A 22,575-nucleotide genomic window follows, 5' to 3' on the forward strand; every position below is an offset into this window, starting at 1 on the left:
GTGAAAAATTGAAAGCATTTCCTCTAAAGTCAGGAACAAGATAAGGGTGCCCACTTTCACCATTACTATTCAACATAGTTCTGGAAGTTTTGGCCACAGCAATCAGAGCAGAAAAAGAAATAAAAGGAATCCAAACTGGAAAAGAAGAAGTAAAACTCTCACTCTCTGCAGATGACATGATCCTCTACATAGAAAACCCTAAAGACTCCACCAGAAAATTACTAGAACTAATCAATGATTATAGTAAAGTTGCAGGATATAAAATCAACACACAGAAATCCCTTGCATTCCTATACATTAATAATGAGAAAACAGAAAGAGAAATTAAGGAAACAATTCCATTCACCATTGCAACGGAAAGAATAAAATACTTAGGAATATATCTACCTAAAGAAACTAAAGACCTATATATAGAAAACTATAAAACACTGGTGAAAGAAATCAAAGAGGACACTAATAGATGGAGAAATATACCATGTTCATGGATTGGAAGAATCAATATAGTGAAAATGAGTATACTACCCAAAGCAATTTATAGATTCAATGCAATCCCTATCAAGCTACCAACGGTATTCTTCACAGAGCTAGAACAAATAATTTCACAATTTGTATGGAAATACAAAAAACCTCGAATAGCCAAAGCTATCTTGAGAAAGAAGAATGGAACTGGAGGAATCAACCTACCTGACTTCAGGCTCTACTACAAAGCCACAGTCATCAAGACAGTATGGTACTGGCACAAAGACAGAAATAGAGATCAATGGAACAAAATAGAAAGCCCAGAGATAAATCCACGCACATATGGACACCTTATCTTTGACAAAGGAGGCAAGAATATACAATGGATTAAAGACAATCTCTTTAACAAGTGGTGCTGGGAAAACTGGTCAACCACTTGTAAAAGAATGAAACTAGAACACTTTAACACCATACACAAAAATAAACTCAAAATGGATTAAAGATCTCAATGTAAGACCAGAAACTATAAAACTCCTAGAGGAGAACATAGGCAAAACACTCTCTGACATACATCACAGCAGGATCCTCTATGACCCACCTCCCAGAATATTGGAAATAAAAGCAAAAATAAACAAATGGGACCTAATTAAACTTAAAAGCTTCTGCACAACAAAGGAAACTATTAGCAAGGTGAAAAGACAGCCTTCAGAATGGGAGAAAATAATAGTAAATGAAGCAACTGACAAACAACTAATCTCAAAAATATACAAGCAACTCCTACACCTCAATTTCAGAAAAATAAATGACCCAATCAAAAAATGAGCCAAAGAACTAAATAGACATTTCTTCAAAGAAGACATACAGATGGCTAACAAACACATGAAAAGATGCTCAACATCACTCATTATCAGAGAAATGCAAATCAAAACCACTATGAGGTACCATTTCACGCCAGTCAGAATGGCTGTGATCCAAAAGTCTACAAGCAATAAATGCTGGAGAGAGTGTGGAGAAAAGGGAACCTTCTTACACTGTTGGTGGGAATGCAAACTAGTACAGCCACTATGGAGAACAGTGTGGAGATTCCTTAAAAAACTGGAAATAGAACTGCCTTATGATCCAGCAATCCCACTGCTGGGCATACACACTGAGGAAACCAGAAGGGAAAGACACGTGTACCCCAATGTTCATCGCAGCACTGTTTATAATGGCCAGGACATGGAAGCAACCTAGATGTCCATCAGCAGATAAATGGATAAGAAAGCTGTGGTACATATACACAATGGAGTATTACTCAGCCATTTAAAAAGAATTCATTTGAATCAGTTCTAATGAGATGGATGAAACTGGAGCCTATTATACAGAGTGAAGTAAGCCAGAAAGAAAAACACCAAAAATACAGTATACTAACACATATATATGGAATTTAGAAAGATGGTAACGATAACCCTGTATACGAGACAGCAAAAGAAACACTGATGTATAGAACAGTCTTATGGATTCTGCGGGAAAGGGAGAGGGTGGGATGATTTGGGAGAATGGCATTGAAACATGTATACTATCATGTATGAAACAAGTCGCCAGTCCAGGTTCAATGCACGATACTGGATGCTTGGGGCTGGTGCACTGGGACGATCCAGAGGGATGGTATGGGGAGGGAGGAGGGAGAAAGGTTCAGGATGGGGAACACATGCATACCTCTGGTGGATTCATTTTGATATTTGGCAAAACCAATACAATATTGTAAAGTTTAAAAATAAAATAAAATTTAAAAAAAATAAATAAAAAGTAAGCATAGAAAATATCACAAGAAAAAAATTTTTTTTAATTAAAATAAAATTAAAAAAAAAAAGAATAAAGACTTAAATGTAAGACCTGAAATTATAAAACTAGAACAAAACATAGTCTGTCCACTTTTTGACACTGATCTTAACAATATTTTTTTGGATATCTCCTCGGACAGGAGAAATAAAAGCAAAAATAAAGAAATGGTACCTATTCAAACTTAAAAAGTTTTTGCACAATGAAGGAAACCATCAACAAATCAAAAAGACAACCTAATGTATAGGAGAAGATATTGGAAAATTATGTTTGATAAGGGGTTAATATGCAAAATATACAGAGAACTCACACAACTCAATGTCAAAAAGACAATCCAATTAAAAAATGGTGAGACTTGATAAGCAGTTTTTTTAAAAAGGACACAGTTGGCCCAACAAACATGTAAAAAATGCTGAGTACCACTAGTCATCAAGGAGATGCAAATCCAACCACAGAGAGATATAACCTATATTCCTCAGAATGGCTGCCGTCAAAAAGACAAAAAATAAACAGTGTTGCTGAGGGTGTGGGAAAAACGGAACTCTAGTACACTGTCGGTAGGAATGTAATTTGGCACAACTATGGAAAACAATATGGAGGTTCCTCAAAAAGTAAAAAATAGAACAACCATGTGATGCAGCGATTCCACTCCTGAGTATATATCTGAAGAAAATAAAAACACTAATTTCACAGTTCCATGTTTTCATTATTTACAATAGCCAAGATATGGAAGCGACCTAAGTGTCCACCAACAGATGAATGAATAAAAAAGACAATAGAATATTGGCCATAAAAAGAATAAAGAATGAAATTTTGACTTTGCAACAACATGGATGGATCTGGAGGATATTATGTTTAGTGAAATAAGTCAGAAAAATAAAGATAAATACTGTACGTCTTCATTATATGTGGAACCTTAAAAATAAATGAATATTGTTAAAAAGAAACAGGCTCCTAAATACAGAGAACACACTAACTGTTACCAGTGGGAAGAGCGGTGGATGGAGGGATAATATAGGTGACAGGGATTAAGAGGTACAAACTACCAGGATTAAGTTACAAGGATGTAATGTATAGCATAGAAAATACAGCCAATATTTTATAATAACTTTATATGAGGTATAATATATAAAAATATTAAGTTACTATGTGGAACATTTAAAACTATTAGAATTAGAGTTTTCCTCTTTATGATTTAAATGATGAATGGAAGATGAACTAATTTTAAAAATTAGAGGATTTTCTTATGCTTCCCTTAAAGAAATGTAAATGGTCTAAACATGCTAACAAGTCAGAGGTGGAAGAAATAAAAAAACTAGAGACAAATACCTACTGCTTATAAGAAATGAACTTTAAATACATAATACAAATAAGCTAAAATAAAACAGATGGAAGATGATACTTTCCATAATTTTTGGATTAGATAACACTAGTCAAAAGAAAGCTGTGTTGAATATATTAACTTCAGCGTCACCTTCAAGAAAAGGGACTGCCCTGGAATATAAGAAGGTGTAACTGACTTGATGGATGTGAGTCTGAGAGAACTCCAGAAGTTGGTGATGGACAGGGAGGTTTGGTGTGCTGCAATTCATGGGGTCGAAAAGAGTCAGACACGACTGAGCGACTGAACTGAACTGAACTGAATGAGTCTGGAATGTGAAGTCAAGTGGGCCTTAGGAAGCATCACTACAAACAAAGCTAGTGGAGGTGATGGAATTCCAGTTGAGCCATTTCAAATCCTGAAAGATGATGCTGTGAAAGTGCTGCACTCACTATGCCAGCAAATTTGGAAAACTCAGCAGTGGCCACAGGACTGGAAAAGGTCAGTTTTCATTCCAATCCCAAAGAAAGGCAATGCCAAAGAATGCTCAAACTACTGCACAATTGCACTCATCTAACATACTAGTAAAGTAATGCTCAAAATTCTCCAAGCCAGGCTTCAGCAGTACATGAACCGTGAACTTCCAGATGTTCAAGCTGGTTTTAGAAAAGGCAGAGGAACTGGAGATCAAATTGCCAACATCCACTGGATCATCGAAAAAGCAAGAAAGTTCCAGAAAAACATCTATTTCTGCTTTATTGACTATGGCAAAGCCTTTGCCTGTGTGGATCACAATAAACTGTGGAAAATTCTGAAAGAGATGGGAATACCAGACCACCTGACCTGCCTCTTGAGAAACCTGTATGCAGGTCAGGAAGCAACAGTTAGAACTGGACATGGAACAACAGACTGGTTCCAAATAGGGAACGGAGTACATCAAGGCTGTATACTGTTACCCTGTTTATTTAACTTATATGCAGAATACATCATGAGAAATGCTGGGCTGGAGGAAGCACAAACTGGAATCAAGATTGCCGGGAGAAATATCAACAACCTCAGATATGCAGATGGCACCACCCTTATGGCAGAAAGTGAAGAGAAACTAAAAAGCCTCTTGATGAAAGTGAAAGAGGAGAGTGAAAAAGTTGGCTTAAAGCTCAACATTCAGAAAACGAAGATCACGGCATCTGGTCTGATCCCTTCATGGCAAATAGATGGGGAAACAGTGAAAACAGTGTCAGACTTTATTTTTGGGAGCTCCAAAATCACTGCAGATGGTGACTGCAGCCATGACATTAAAAGACGCTTACTCCTTGGAAGGAAAGTTATGACCAACCTAGATAGCATATTCAAAAGCAGAGACATTACTTTGCAAACAAAGGTCTGTCTAGTCAAGGCTATGGTTTTCCCAGTGGTCATGTATGGATGTGAGAGTTGGACTGTGAAGAAAGCTGAGCACCGAAGAATTGATGCTTTTGAACTGTGGTGTGGGAGAAGACTCTTGAGAGTCCCTTGGACTTCAAGGAGATCCAACCAGTCCATTCTGAAGGAGATCAGTCCTGGGTGTTCTTTGGAAGGACTGATGCTGAAGCTGAAACTCCAGTACTTTGGCCACCTCATGCGAAGAGTTGACTCATTGGGAAAGACTCTGATGCTGGGAGGGATTGGGGGCAGGAGGAGAAGGGGACAACAGAGGATGAGATGGCTGGATGGCACCACTGACTCAATGGACATGAGTTTGGGTGAACTCTGGGAGTTGGTGATGGACTGGGAGGCCTGTTGTGCTGCAATTCATGGGGTCACAAAGAGTTGGACAGGACTGAGCAACTGAGCTAACTAATGAGTCACTTCTGCAGTCCCAGAGGATTCAGGAAGATGGTAAGTTTTAAGTTTCTCAGGTATTTTAACTTAAATGTCCCCATTCTAAGTCAGCATCCTGCTCCTTCCCAAACAGGATCTTTACTTTGCACAGCAGAACTGCTGGCCTTGAGAATATTGTGATTCTCTTAGGAGTCCCATTTTTATCCTGTATTCAGTTTTCTCATTTCTCTGGCTTTGAGAGATGAGAATTTCTTTACATCATACTACTGAGGTCCTTGAACTTCACACTTAAGTCAGTGATCAGTCACCTGCAGCCTCACACTCTCTTCAATGTTTCCATGGCACTCAGCAGGAGATAACCAACTCCACAAACCATATGACTACTACTTTCCCTAAGCCTTTCAAATGTCTGCAATATTGAATTTTGTAGTATTTCCTTCTCTCAGCATCTGATCTTGACTCACCACTAAAGGATATTTGAATACTTGCACTAATACCACAGGCTATCTACACTCTACCTACCGTTGGTGTTACAATATTTATTGCCGACCAACTGGTTCAGTTTAGTTAAGTCACTCAGTTTTGTCTGACTCTTTGCGACCCCATGAATTGCAGCATGCCAGGCCTCCCTGTCCATCACCGACTCCTGGAGTTCACCCAAACTCACATCCATCGAGTCCGTGATGCCATCCAGCCATCTCATCCTCTGTCATCCCCTTTTCCTCCTGCCCCCAATCCCTCCCAGCATCAGAGTCTTTTCCAGTTAGTCAACTCTTCGCATGAGGTGGCCAAAGTACTGGAGTTTCAGCTTCAGCATCAGTCCTTCCAAAGAACACCCAGGACTGATCTCCTTTAGAATGGACTGGTTGGATCTCCTTGAAGTCCAAGGGACTCTCAAGAGTCTTCTCCCACACCACAGTTCAAAAGCATCAATTCTTTGGTGCTCAGCCTTCTTCACAGTCCAACTCTCATATCCATACATGACTACTGGAAAAACCATAGCCTTAACTAGATGGACCTTGTTGGCAAAGTAATGTCTCTACTTTTTAATATGCTATCTAGGTTGGTCATAACTTTCCTTCCAAGGAGTAAGCGTCTTTTAATGTCATGGCTGCAATCACCATCTGCAGTGATTTTGGAGCCCCCAAAAATAAAGTCTGACACTGTTTCCACTGTTTCCCCTCTATTTGCCATGAAGTGATGGGACTAGATGCCATGATCTTAGTTTTCTGAAGGTTGAGCTTTAAGCCAACTTTTTCACTCTCCTCTTTCACTTTTATCAAGAGGCTTTTAGTTCCTCTTCACTTTCTGCCGTAAGAGTGGTAACCAACTGGGATCAGTACCAAAATCTCATTTTAGGGTCTACTTGTTGTTTATATTCTGCTGATTTCAACTGTCTTAAGTCAAGCTCACAGACTCTGAGGTTAAATTTGCATTCAAGTAGTTTATTAGGAAATGCGTTCAAGATAAAATTCTGTAGGAGCAAAGGATATATGACTGAGTAGGAGAACTTGAACTGTGATGGAGTTGAAACAGACACTTTATCTGGTACCATGAGGACCTCTGAAGGTGAGATTTCCTGAACAGAAGCAAGAGAATGGAGCCCTTATTCCCAAATTGGTAAATCTCTGGATGTGGGCTGTCCCTGAGGTGGGGCTTAATCTTGGGTGTAATTGCCTTTGCTGAAGGAAATGCCTTAATAGGCACTCAGCTGTGAGCTGTCAATAAGGAGTTTATGACAAATTATACATGTATACTATAAATTCTAATTCAACTTCTAAAATGAAGCTGATCAAATAGATGCCTTGATGCTAATGGTAGAAGGTGCTAAGGAGAGACAGGAAGAGAAATTAGGTAGCACATCACAGATCTACCAACATAGTATTGAGTGAAAAGGGGTAAAACAGTTCACCTCATTCCTATTTTTAGTACTGTAAGCTTCGTTTAAAAAAAAAAAAAAAAAAGTACCACTACTGCTTCACCTTCTTGGGAGAAGAGCCAGTGATAATAAGCAAACCCTTCAGTAGGAGTTTTTGGCATCTTCCTAAAAGAACCAGAAAGAATAGATCCCCCTTACTTGACAGTTGTCAAATGGTTACACACTTCTTACAGACATGTAATTCTTTTACTTCAGATTGCTCAATGGATGCATCAGTCTATCAGGGATGGAAGAGAAAAGGTCAAGGGAACAAAGAGTCTAGCTGATATGCATTTTAAAATCAAACAAAACCATTTCCTGGATACCAATTTCTCTTCATTGTTAACATGGGCTCAACATTTCTGTTTTATCCTCATTGAACCCATATTGTAGGATTGGTCTACTCAATACATACTAATTCAGTGGAAAGAATTTTTAATGTGTAAACAGAAAATGTGTGTCTGATCTTTTCCCCAATAAACATTATGTGGAATAAGTATTTTTGGATCACACAATTTCTTTTTACCTTCATATAACTCAAGTCCCTTCATAAGGAAGTTTTTCTCTTTTAGAGTCATTATGAGCCAGACCTATGCAAAAGCAAAGAGCTGCCCTCCCAACAGGGATTGCTGCCTGACTATGTAACCTCACCTATACAACAGGGAGGGGGCACAGTTCTTGAGGCACCAGCCTACTGTGTTCCTCCTTTGCCTGATAAAGAAATAAAGCCACTCTTTCTATCTCCTCCATAACTCTGTCTCTGTATTTCTGTTTGGCATTGGTGCAAAAAGAGCCAAGATTTTGGCAACACCCCCAAACAAATGTATAAGTTTCATTTCTTTGACTAAAGCTGGCTTTACTCCAGATTCTAGTCCAAATTACTCACCCCATACATTCTCCACATGGTACCTAAAAAGTCAAAAGAAGCTATCCACACCCAACAATCACAGGTTCCACATACACCTATAAAGTAAGCATTGACAAAGTACATGCCATGAAATCCATATAATTCCACATCTTCAAAGAGTTTCAGAATAGAAAAACATCTGCCTTTACATCCCAAAGAATCACTGCAGGACTCTGATGCATGGGTTACTAACACCAGAGAAATGAGATAACTAACTGCATTTGTCTGCTCAGGCTGCCATAATGAAGTACCATATCCTGTGTAGCTTAAATATCACAAATTTATTTCTCATTGTCCTGAAAAGTACAAGATCAAGGTGCCACCCTATATAGTTCCTGGTGAGGGCCCTCTTCCAAGTTTGCAATTGGCCACCTTCTTGCTATGTCCTCACAAGTGAAGAGAGAAAGAACTTTGGTCTTTCTTCTTATATGTACACTAATCTTATGATGGGGCCCTTACCCTCATGAAATCACCTAAACCTAATTAACTTTCAAAGAATCATCCAAATACCATCACACTGAGCTTAGAGTTTCAACATGAATTCTGGAGAAACATTCAGTCTATATCACTAACACACTCAGATTCAAAATTATGTACTTTCTTCGTCCTAATTTCAAGACTGTTTTCTGTACATTAAACAAATGCCTACATTAGCTGCTTAATGAACAAGAATTAAAATTGGTCACAAAAGTATATTTTAATAATGATTTTTAAACACAGATTCAATAATAAATAACCGGTTAGATAAATGCTTTTGTGATATGGTCTTGAATTTAATTTTGTATTTTAATTGAACATTTTATCAGCTAAACATTTTACATTATACAGAAAGCTCATGCATTGAGAAAATATGGTTAACTGAATTGTTTGGTCAGCTAAATATTAAGGGAGAAGATCCTTTAATTCAACAATCTGTGTGCTTTGAATACAAACACACCCACCAATACATACTTTATCTACATCAATCTATATCTAGTTAGACATACATCAGTTGAGTTCAGTATCTCAGTCGTGTACAACACTGCGACCCCATGGACTGCAGCATGTCAGGACTCCCTGTCCATCACCAACTCCTGGAGTTTACTCAAACTCATGCCCACTGAGTCCGTGATGTGATCCAACCATCTCATCCTCCGTCATCCCCTTCTTCTCCTGCCTTCAATCATTCCCAGCATCAGTGTCTTTTCAAATGAGTCAGTTCTTCACATCAGGTGGCCAAAGTGTTGGAGATTCAGCTTCAGCATCAGTCCTTCCAATGAATATTTAGGACTGATTTCCCTTCAGATGGACTGGTTGGATCTCCTTGCAGTACAAGGGAATCTCAAGAGTCTTCTTCAACACCACAATTCAAAAGCATCAATTCTTCGGTGCTCAGCTTTCTTTATAGTCCAACCCTCACATCCATACATGACTACTAGAAAAATCAAGCCTTGAATAGATGGACCTTTGTTGGCAAAGTAATGTCTTTGCTTTTAATATGCTGTCTAGATTGGTCATAACTTTTCTTCCAAGGAGTAAGCGTCTTTTAATTCCATAGCTGCAGTCCCCATCTGCAGTGATTTTGAAACCAAAAAATAAAGTCTGTCACTGTTTCCATTGTTTCCCCATCTATTTCCCATGAAGTGGTGGGACTGGATGCCATGATCTTAGTTTTCTGAATGTTGAGCTTTAAGCCAACTTTTTCACTCTCCTCTTTCACTTTCATCAGGAGGCTCTTTAGTTCCTCTTCACTTTCTGCCATAAGGGTGGTGCCATCTGCATATCTGAGGTTATTGATATTTCTCCCAGCAATCTTGGTTTCAGCTTGTGCTTCTTCCAGCCCAGCATTTCTCACAATGTACTCTGCATGTAAGTTAAATAAGCAGGGTGACAATATACAGCCTTGACATACTCCTTTCCCTATTTGGAACCAGTCTGTTGTTCCATGTTAGAACATGTTAGAACTGTTCCAACAGTTCTAACTGTTGCTTCCTGACCTGCATACAGATTTCTCAAGAAGCAGTTCAGGTAGTCTGGCATTCCCATCTCTTTCAGAATTTTCCAGAGTTTGTTGTGGCCCACACAGTCAAAGGTTTTGGTGTAGTCAATAAAACAGAAGTAGATGTTTTTCTGGAACTCTATTTCCCTTTTGATGGTCCAACAGATGTTGGCAATTTGATCTCTGGTTCCTCCACCTTTTCTAAAACCAGCTTAAACATCTGGAAGTTCATGATTCACATATTGTTGAAGCCTGGCTTGAAGAATTTTGAGCATTACTTTACTAGCATGTGACATGAGTGCAATTGTGCAGTAGTTTGAGCCTTCTTTGGCATTGCCTTTCTTTGGGATTGGAATGAAAACTGACCTTTTCCAGTCCTGTGGCCACTGCTGAGTTTTCCAAATTTTGCTGCCATATTGAGTATAGCACTTTCACAGCATCATCTTTTAGGATTTCGAATAGCTCAACTGGAATTCCATCACCTCCACTAGCTTTGTTTGTAGTGATGCTTCCTAAGGCCCACTAGACTTCATATTCCAGGATGTCTGGCTCTAGATGAGTGATCACACAATCTTGAATATCTGTGTCATGAAGATCTTTTTTGTAAAGTTTTTCTGTGTATTCTTGCCACCTCTTAATATCTTCTGCTCCTGTTAGGTCATACGTATAGCCATATATATGCTGCATAATTTAATATTTCTCAGTGCCTCAGTGTCTTTCAAGGCTTTTAGAAGACTTTGACCAGTAATAATTATACCATAAATACAGACGATTAACATTAGGCTGGTTTGTACACATCAGAAAGTATATTTGTATATTTTTCATTTTATGAAAAAGAGGCAGAAACTTAGAGTCCTTCTTTAAATAAATGTAATACATATTGTGTAAGTCCAACCAATTAAATGCTCCAAGATTACCAAGAGAATACTCATCTGTTACCTAGAATGACAAAAACTTAACACAAATACAATATCATAAAGTATGAGGTGAATTTACTTGTAACGGCACAGTCATGCTGGCTTTGGTCTTCCAAGCTACAGAATATTCAGTAGGTTTTGATAATAACTATAAAGGGGTTGTTCAATCTTGAAAGATACAACAACCTTGAACTAAAAGGCATAAATCATCTTTCTTTGACCAGCACTTACACTTCCCAAAAGCAAGGATTTTATTGATGTCATTCAATATGAAAAATGTCTTAAATCCCCTTCTTATCCTCTCATCTCTTATTCAGAGCTACTTGGGAAATGACAAATTGCCTTTATATCCATCCCATATACAGTGCCTAGCTCCTGGCCCAATTTGTGATTCCCAGTCCTTGGTCCAGTCATCGGTCTTAGTCTAACAACTAGTTCCATCTCTGCAAGACAGAATTCTGCAAGTATGACTGGGGCTGAGATAGAAAAATAAATAGTCAGGATGCCGGTATAAGAATGAATGGAATCCAATAAATCAGGTTTACATGTAATGAAAGTTAATTCACAGTAGTCTACTTGACCGGTTTTTCAATGTATGAGGTCCTCAAGAACAATATGTTTTTCCAAAGCCCTTTTCTCCTGAGCCCACCAAACAGAACAAACATAGTCTTTCTCTTTACCAGACCATAAGTCCATCTTTTATGCAGCATCCAGGTTTCTCACTGTTCAACTGACAACTCTTCCATCCCAATTTCATTTGATTTTCTTCTTCTCAGGGGCATAATTCTTGACTCAACAGTTTTCAGAAGCATATATCAATTAATCTTCAATAATAACTAACTTCATTTAGAAAAGTCTTTTTATTTTTCATATACCCTTGAGCTAATTCTGAAAATCACTGGCTACTCATACATATGATTCCTCAGCTGGGTGCTTAACTGTTAGTCTCTGAACACATTGAACAAAACAGAGAAATCATCAGTCCATATTCATGTCTGATCCTCCCGTTCCCTATTCTGCAATAAACAATGGGCTTGTAAATTTTTATTGGAACTGACAGATGAAGGTTGTATTTTTCTTATGTCTCCAAAAGAATCCCCTTCCCCAAAAAATATTGGTTAAAAGTTAGAGTTGGTTAAAATTTTTTGTCAGTTTGCTTTAACTTTAAATAAAATAAAAAAATATTCTCACCCAAAGCAAGATAGAGAAAAATAGGCAATTACAGCATATTCTTGGCTTTTGATGTATTCAACTTCAAATTTTTCATCCTTTCTGTACAATTGCTATGCTGAGAACCATTTTTTTGTTTCTGTTTAACATTCAGGACAAAGAAATGTACACGCCTATAGACCTATTTCTGTCTAGAAATAAAAGTAATGAATGAGAGCCACATTTGAATAACAAGAGTGGACTAGACATGAGAGAATAGAACAGGCCTAGGCAGCTTCAATTCTCCATCTTAAAATTACTTACTATTGTTGAGAATAATAGAACATCAAAAGGATAAATTCAAAACTCAAATTAGTTCCTGTCCTCCCAGGAGAGACTGCCTGCCTGATTCTGATCTGTCTTTCATGAGTCGTTTCTCACTCAAAGTTACAATTTCAAGGGCTAGAGTGTCATTCCAATATGCAAAGGAGCATTGGCATTAATGAGAGTTATATTTAGAAATCCTTCTACTGTGAGATAGAATATAACATTAAACTTGTGAATTGTAAGGTCACGACAAGGACATATTGACAAGCTAAAGTTATAAAACTATGTAAATTAGCTACTTGGGTAATCACAGGCTCTACAAATCTTTTGCTCAAATTAAGAGACAAGTTTGTTCATTTCTCCCACAACTCAGGATCTGAAAGAATACGGCTATGCTATATTCTGCTAACAAACCATCCCCAAATCTTACCAATTGATTCATAAAAGCCAAGGTCTATTTCTACCTCACACCACATGGCTGCTTTACAGGGCTTCTCATTCTGGATGGAAAGTGATTGAGAAGAACCCATCTCAAATGTTGCTAGTCACTTTGACAATGGGAAAATATAGCTAGGGTGTGTTGCACCAGTGATTAACTGTTTCTGCCTAGAAATGACTCTCACTCTTCTCTAACAAGTCATTGGCTAAAACAAGCCATAGGCATGACAACCAACCATAATAGGGGCAGGGAGGTACAATCTCTCCAGGTATCCAGAGTAAAAGATGACCACCAGAGCAGTGGTCACAAGAACAAAAGTCCCTTAGAAACGTATTAGTTAAAGGAGTCATGCAAATACAAAATATACAAATAAGTAAAGGAGGTATGTACCCCACTGGAGTAAGGATACGGAGGAGATAACCAACAATGTGGTAGAGTAATGTGAGGGGAGCAAAATTAATTAGAAGGTCCATTTTAGACAAGCTGGTCAGTTGACCAGATAAAGTTAACAGCAGATACAATTTTGATATTCTCCCATTGTCTTTTACTCAGGGAAATGTTAACCAAAACTATACGACTTGGCCAGGCCCACTTGTCTGAACTGTTTCATAACATAAGGTCCCAATAAAGAACATGGTGCTGCCACAGAACACTAACAAAAAGAATTCTGGAAGGACCAAAAGAGGGAGGAAATGACCAGCCTCCCAGAGTTCTTTTCGCTGGAATCCATCTTGGCTGAGCAATGCTACACACCAGGAAGGACTCTGAGTCAGAGTGATTGGCCAGAGACAACCTGGAAACTAACCCCCTTACTGTAAAACTGGAGCTGTAAACCAGGTGGCACAGCAGTTCTGCTGGGCTCCCTTGCCCTGCTGCTCTCTGCCCAGGTCGCCTCAAAGAATTACTCATTTTCCCCTAGGTATCTCTCATGTATATGAGATATATATGTCAACAAACTTCTGTTTGATTTTCTCTTGTTAATCTTTTATTATGGACATCTTAGTTAAGAACTCAGAAGAGCAGAGAAAAAAATATTTTTCTTCCCCTTGTGGACTTAAAAAATATTCACAACCTAAAAGTTGAGAGTTATGTTTTATTCTGTGGGAATTTTTAAGACAGCAAGCCCAGAAGACAGCATCACAAGTAATCCTGAGAGAACTGTTCTGAGGAGGCAACGGGAAGAGCCAGATCATACAGACGTTTTGCAACAAAGAGCAGGTAATCTGAATGTCAAAAGATTATTGTTAATTAAAGAAAACCAGATATTCCAAGTTAAGGAATTTAGTGTTTTTCTATGTATGGGAAGATGGAAAATTCTGGGCTCAATGAAATCATTCCTTTGATATGAACCTCAGCTATCTGGGGTCAGTATCCTGTGTTTTCACATCTTGAATTTCTTTGGGGCACACCGTAGTGAGTGGCTACAGGCTGATGACTGCTAGATCACAGGTATTCTTCTTGAGTTCCCTCAGGGTTCACCAATTCACCATCTGTGACGACTGTGATATCCTTTGTTTATTGATATGGCAGGAAATATTCCATTTCTCACCCTGTATATGTATGGACTTCATCAGTGAAATTCCTTCCCTCCATCCCACCCCCACTGGCTTCTAGATAGGTTCCTCTTCTGAGAGACACAAGGGTGAAATCAGAGAGAGGTACAAGAGGGAAGTCACCGAATCTTTCCTGATGGGACTGCTGCTGGCTGAGCGCATCCCACAACTATGGGTACAATTCCATAGCTGTAGCCAAGTAGCCCTCACTCCATGCATTCTCTTTCTTCCCACAGAACTGGCCAAACCCTCACAGTTACTTCAGGCCCAAGAATGGTAACTTCCTAATGTTTCTAGCCACTGGGTACTGCACTATCTGATGTGGTTTCCCTCATTGCGGTGAACTGAATTGAGTCCCCACAAAACTCACGTGAGAGGACACTGAGAAGGCAGACTTCTGCAAGCCAGGAAGAGAGCCTTCATCACAGCCCAACCACGCTGGCAACCTAATCTCAGACTTCCAGCCTCCAGAACTGAGAGAAAATAAATACTTGCTGTTTAAACCACCTTGACCATGGTACTGTGTTATGGCAGCCTGAGCAGTATTAGACACTAACCTATACTCTTATAATAATCCCTTTATTAAACTCTTCTCAAATTATCCCACACAAGCATCTCTTTTCCTGCTGAGATTCTTACTCATACAAAATATGTATTTTGAATTCTCATTTGTTTGCACCTATAATTTCTCTCCAACTTATAATTTCCTATATACATGACAGCTTAATTATGACTTAGAAAATTAGAACAAACTTTAGTTTTAAAGGGTAAAATATTTAAGCAAATATACCATTTATGTTTTATTTAAGGCACAGTATAGCATAATTATTCAGAGAACAGGACTAGAGGTTTAGGCAGACTTGGAGTTCACTCCCATTTCTCTATATAGTAGCAGAGTTACTCTGCCAAGTGACTTCTCTAATGTTCAAGTTCCTCATCTGTTAAATAATAATCACAATCTAAATTATACTCCAATTAAAAACATTGAAAAAAATCTTAAAAAAATAATCACAATCTGTTTTATAACCAATATGATTATCATAGGGTTGCAAAAATAGCCCAAAATGAAACAGAAAAAGCTATTACTATTAATCATTATTACTATTATTCTCTTATCATTAATCCTTTTATGATATTGCCATTTTGGGATGCTCCTTGAAACCTGAGCATATCCTTGGATACTAGTTTTCACAACCCTCAAAGCCCATGGGATTCTTACATCAAGGAGAATAGATTAGTACCCATATAAGTGCTCCAAAGGTAGCATGAACTAAGGCCAGGAGGCATCCTGCATCTTGCCTAATAACATTCCCTTTAGAAGGGAAGTTAATCAATGCCTTATCACCCTTAATGAAGTTCTCATATTAAATGAAGGACACTTGATATAATTTACTTTAATTAATTACTTTTCTATGCTTAGAGAAAGTGCTTGAGGAATTATTTGTTCTGCCTGAACTTTGTCTTTTTATCTTTTTTGTCTGCTGCCACATCAGACATGGATATGTCCAGAACAGAGAGCTGAAAAATACTAACAAGCACCAACTACTACCTCAGCAACTAACATAAGACTTATTCACACATCACTTAATTTTTCTTTAATAACATAAAATTTTCTATGGCTCAGGCAATAAGCATTTTATAGGAAAGTCAAGTTAGGCTCTGCAGTCTGCACATATTATGAGCCTCTGCAATAGGAAAAAAGATTTCTCAGCAGGCAGACTGAATCATGAAAAGTCTGAAAACCAACAATTTATGCAACAAGGTTATGCAACAAGGAAGGTTTAGCTTTTTAAATCCAATATTCAAAAATAATTTCTAATAAATTGCTGCTATGCATGACCTTGAAAGATACCTAATCAACCCAACTTCCAAGATGAGAATATTAAACAAATGAGATGTATGACCTTGATCAAGTTCCTTAGCCTCTCTGATTTTTAGATATCTCATTAAAATGGGGCAAAAAATGGAACACAGACCAAGGGCTGATGAGAGAATGACATGAAATAAGGCATACAAACTAGTTTCCTGATGTACAGGAAAACGCTCAATTATTGTTAGATGTGTGTGTGTGTGTGTGTGTGTGTGTGTGTACTCAATTACTCAGTTACATCTGACTCTTTTCTGCCCCATGGACTGTAGCTCACCAGGCTCCCCTGTCCATGGGATTTCCCAGGCAAGAATACAAGAGTGGGTAGCCATTTCCTTCTCCAGGGGATCTTTCCAATCCAGGACTCAAAACTCAAACATCTCTTGCATCTCCTGCATTGGCAGGGGGATTCTTTACCACTATTGCTACCTGGGAAGCCCAGTTGTTCAATAGGCTATTATTATGATATCTTATATCCATTCTAGCCCTATTACACTATGATCCATTGCCATTTAGAAAATCTGACTCATCCTACAATAAAAATGGGCTACTCATATTGCTATATGACTACTCTTTCAGTTTAAAGCTTTCAAATAAACATTTGTATCCCAAGAAAGATTTGACAGTTTTCAGGTTTTAAGGTTATCCCATGTGGGTATGTCCATGAAGATCACTGGCTTATTACAAATAGCTGTGAAAAGAAGAGAAGCGAAAAGCAAAGGAGAAAAGGAAAGATATAAGCATCTGAATGCAGAGTTCCAAAGAATAGCAAGAACAGATAAGAAAGCCGTCCTAGCAATCAATGCAAAGAAATAGAGGAAAACAACAGAATGAGAAAGACTAGAGATCTCTTCAAGAAAATTAGAGATACCAAGGGAACATTTCATGCAAAGATGGGCTCAATAAAGGACAGAAATGGTATGGACCTAACAGAAGCAGAAGATATTAAGAAGAGGTGGCAAGAATACATAGAAGAACTGTACAAAAAAGATCTTCACGACCCAGATAATCACGATGATGTGATCACTGACCTAGAGCCAGACATCCTGGAATGTGAAGTCAAGTGGGCCTTAGAAAGCATCACTACAAACAAAGCTAGTGGAGGTGATGGAATTCCAGGTGAATTTCAAATCCTATTTCAAATCCTGAAAGATGATGCCGTGAAAGTGCTGCACTCAATATGCCAACAAATTTGGAAAACTCAGCAGTGGCCACGGGACTGGAAAAGGTTAGTTTTCATTCCAATCCCAAAAAAAGGCAATGCCAAAGAATGCTCAAACTACCACACAATTGCACTCATCTCACACGCTAGTAAAGTAATGCTCAAAATTCTCCAAGCCAGGCTTCAGCAATACGTGAACCGTGAACTTCCTGATGTTCAAGCTGGTTTTAGAAAAGGCAGAGGAACCAGAGATCAAATTGCCAACATCCGCTGGATCATTGAAAAAGCAAGAGAGTTCCAGAAAAACATCTATTTCTGCTTTATTGACTACTCCAAAGCTTTTGACTGTGTGGATCACAATAAACTGTGGAAAATTCTGAAAGAGATGGGAATACCAGACCACCTGATCTGCCTCTTGAGAAACCTGTATGCAGGTCAGGAAGCAACAGTTAGAACTGGACATGGAACAACAGACTGGTTCCAAATAGGAAAAGGAGTACGTCAAGGCTATATATTGTCACCCTGCTTATTTAACTTATATGCAGAGTACATCATAAGAAACGCTGGACTGGAAGAAGCACAAGCTGGAATCAAGATTGCTGGGAGAAACATCAATAACCTGAGATATGCAGATGACACCACCCTTATGGCAGAATGTGAAGAGCAACTCAAAAGCCTCTTCATGAAAGTGAAAGGGGAGAGTGAAAAAGTTGGCTTAAAGCTCAACATTCAGAAAACGAAGATCATGGCATCTGGTCCCATCACTTCATGGGAAATAGATGGGGAAACAGTGGAAACAGTGTCAAACTTTATTTTGGGGGGCTCCAAAATCACTGCAGATGGTGACTGCAGCCATGAAATTAAAAGACGCTTACTCTTTGGAAGGAAAATTATGACCAACCTAGATAGCATATTCAAAAGCAGAGATACTACTTTGCCAACAAAGGTCCGTCTAGTCAAGGCTATGGTTTTCCCTGTGGTCATGTATGGATGTGAGAGTTGGACTGTAAGAAAGCTGAGCGCCGAATAATTGATGCTTTTGAGCTGTGGTGTTGGAGAAGACTCTTGAGAGTCCCTTGGACTGCCAGGAGATCCAACCAGTCCATTCTGAAGGAGATCAGCCCTGGGATTTCTTTGGAAGGAATGATGCTAAAGCTGAAACTCCAGTACTTTGGCCACTTCTTGCGAAGAGTTGACTCATTGGAAAAGACTCTGATGCTGGGAGGATTGGGGCAGGAGGAGAAGGGGATGACAGAGTATGAGATGGCTGGATGGCATCAATGACTCGATAGACGTGAGTCTGAGTGAACTCCGGGAGTTGGTGATGGACAGGGAGGCCTGGCATGCTGCGATTCATGGGGTTGCAAAGAGTCGGACACGACTGAGCGACTGAACTGAACTGAACTGAAATAGAGTATAATAAAACTAACATAAATTTAACCTTAAAAAGCTTGGAGAAACAGGGAAACCAGGTTTTAAACATTAAATATTAAGTATCTACTAATTTGCCCAAGGATTCATTTTAACTGTTAAGTTTATAACTTTAAAAAATGATCCAGTAAAAATTAATCAATAAACTAATAAAGAAGTTCTCATTCATATTTTGAGGTTTCTGAGTTTTATGATTTGCATTAGTTGTTCAGTCACTCAGTCATGTCCAACTCTTTCTGACCCCATGGACTGCAGCACACCAGGCTTCCTTGTCTTTCACCATCGCCCAGAGCTTGCTCAAAGCCATGTCCATCAAGTCTGTGATACCATCCAACCATCTCCTCCTCTGTCATTCCCTTCTCCTCCTGCCTTCAATCTTTCCCAGCAAGAGGGTCTTTTCGGATGAGTCAGCACTTCACATCAGGTGGCCAAAGTACTGGAGCTTCAGCTTCAGCATCAGTCCTTCCAATGAATATTTAGGACTGATTTCCTTTAGGATTGACTGGTTTGAACTCCTTGCAGTCCAAGGAACTCTCAAGAGTCTTCTTCAACACCACAGTTCAAAACATCAATTCTTCAGTGCTCAGCTTTCCTTTGGTCCAACTCTCACATCCATACACAACTACTGGAAAAACCATAGCTTTAAATAGATGGGCCTTTATGACCCAGCAATCCCACTGCTGGGCATACACACTGAGGAAACCAGAATTGAAAGAGACACATGTACCCCAATGTTCATTGCAGCACTGTTTATAATAGCCAGGACATGGAAGCAACCTAAATGTCCATCAGCAGATGAATGGATAAGAAAGTTGTGGTACATATACACAATGGAGTATTACTCAGCCATTAAAAAGAATACATTTGAATCAGTTCTAATGAGGTGGATGAACCTGGAGCCTATTATACAGAGTGAAGTAAGCCAGAAAGAAAAACACCAATACAGTATATAATGCATATATATGAAATTTAGAAAGATGGTAACAATAACCCTGTATACGAGACAGCAAAAGAGACACTGATGTATAGAACAGTCTTTTAGACTTTGTGGGAGAGGGAGAGGGTGGGATGATTTTGGAGAATGGCATTGAAATATGTATAATATCATATATGAAATGAGTCGCCAGTCCAGGTTCGATGCACGATACTGGATGCTTGGGGCTGGTGCACTGGGATGACCCAGAGGGATGGTATGGGAAGGGAGGAGGGAGGAGGGTTCAGGATGGGGAACACATGTATACCTGTGGCAGATTCATTCTGATATATGGCAAAACCAATACAATATTGTAAAGTTAAATAAAATAAAATTTTAAAAAAAGACTAGAATATGACTTAGTCACACCTGTCCAGTTCAGAATACATATTATTTTATGGACTTTTCTTCATTATGCTGACAATGATAACCGGTAGGAAATAAATAACAAAGGAAGAAAGGCTTTTAAAAAGAAAATATGTCAAATACATTACATTTTTGTAAATCTGACTTAAGAGTAATCTTATTTTAAAAGAATAAATTTATATGAAAATTAAATAAATAAATAAATAAATAGATGGGCCTTTGTCAGCAGGTAATGTCCCTGCTTTTTAAAATGCTGTCTAGATTTCTCACAGCCTTTCTTCCAAGGAGCAAGTGTCTTAATTTCATGGCTGTAGTTAACCATCTACAGTGAATTTGGAGCCTAAGAAAATAAAGTCTCACACTGTTTCCATTGTTTCCCCATCTATTTGCCATGAAGTGATGGGACCAGATTGCATATTATTTTTTTGAATGTGGAGTGCTAAGCCAGCTTTTTCACTCTCCTCTTTCACCTTCACCAAGAGGCTCTTTAGTTCCTCTTCACTTTCTGCCATCAGGGTGGTGTTATCTGCATATCTGAGGTTATTTATATTTCTCCTGGAAATCTTGATTCCAGCTTGTGCTTCATCCAGCCTGGCATTTCGCATGGTGTAACCTGCATATATGTTAAATAATCAAGGTGACAATATACAGCTTTGACGTACTCCTTTCCCAATTTTGAACCCAGTCTATTGTTCCATGTCTGGTTCTGTTGCTTCTTGACTTGCACACATGTTCCTCAGAAGGCAAGTAAGGAGGTCTGGTGTTCCCATCTCTTTAAGAACTTTCCATAGTTTGTTGTGATACACACAATCAAAGGCTTTAACATAGTCAATGAAGCAGAAGTAGATGTTTTTCTGTAATTCTTTAGCTTTTCTGTGATTCAATGGATGGTGGCAATTTTATCTCTGATTCCTCTGCCTTTTCTAAATCCAGCTTGTAAATCTGCAAGTTCTTGGTTCACATAATGTTGAAGCCTAGCTTGAAGGATTTTGAGCATTACCTGCCTAGCATGTGAAATGAGTCTGGTTGTGCAATAGTTTGAACACTCTTTGGCATTGCCCTTCTTTGGGTTTGGAATGAAAACTGACCTTTTCCAGTCCTGTGGCCACTGCTGAGTTTTCCAAATTTGCTGGCATATTGAATGCAGTACTTTAACAGCATCAGCTTTTAGGATTTGAAATAACTCAGCTGTAATTCCATCACCTCCACTAGCTTTGGGCATCGTGATGCTTCCTAAGGCCCACTTGACTTGGCACTCCAGGACATCTGGCTGTAAGTGAGTGATCACAACAGGGTGATTATCTGGATCATAAAGATCTTTTTTGTATAGTTCTTCTGTATATTCTTGCTACTTCTTAATACCTTCTGCTTCTGTTAGGTCCATACCATTTCTGTCCTTTATTGTGCCCATCTTTGCATGAAATGTTCCCTTGGTATCTCTAATTTTCTTGAAGAGATCTCTAGTTCTTTCCCATTCTATTGTTTTCCCCTATTTCTTTGTACTGATCACTTAGGAAGACTTCCTTATCTCTCCTTGCTATTCTTTGGAAGTCTGCATTCAGACAGGGATATCTTTCCTTTTCTCCTTTGCCTTTAGCTTCTCTTCTTTTCTCAGCTATTTGTAAGGCCTCTACAGACAACCATTTTGCCTTTTTGCATTTCTTTTTCCTGGGATGGTTTTGATCACCACCTCCTATACAATGTTATGAACCTCCATCCATAGTTCTTCAGGCATTCTATCAGACCTAATCCCTCGAATCTATTTGTAACTTCCACAGCATAATTGTAAGGGATTTGATTTAGTTCACACCTGAATGGCCTTCTGGATTTCCTTACTTTCTTCAATTTAAGTCTGAATTTTGCAATATTATTTTTTAATAATTCCGAAATACATTTTCAAAAACATTTTTTAAATAAGGGGGTTATAATCCCAAGGAGCCTACTATATAAAGAAATGTTTCTGAAGTGGATTCACTCATGCCAGACAGTTGGGTTGCCCTCAGACAGTGCACAATCCAGTTTTTATTTCCCCAAACAGGACCCAAAATGTAAGGAAATAAGCAGATGATATTCCAGCCCTTTTCAATATTTTTTAATTTTTTAAATTTTCTTTGGAAAGAAAAGGAATGTCTTAAGACAAAAGTAACTATTTCTGCTTTGGAAGTT

The sequence above is a fragment of the Bos mutus genome, chromosome 7 (assembly GCF_027580195.1).
Source record: "Bos mutus isolate GX-2022 chromosome 7, NWIPB_WYAK_1.1, whole genome shotgun sequence".
Lineage (NCBI taxonomy): Eukaryota > Metazoa > Chordata > Mammalia > Artiodactyla > Bovidae > Bos > Bos mutus.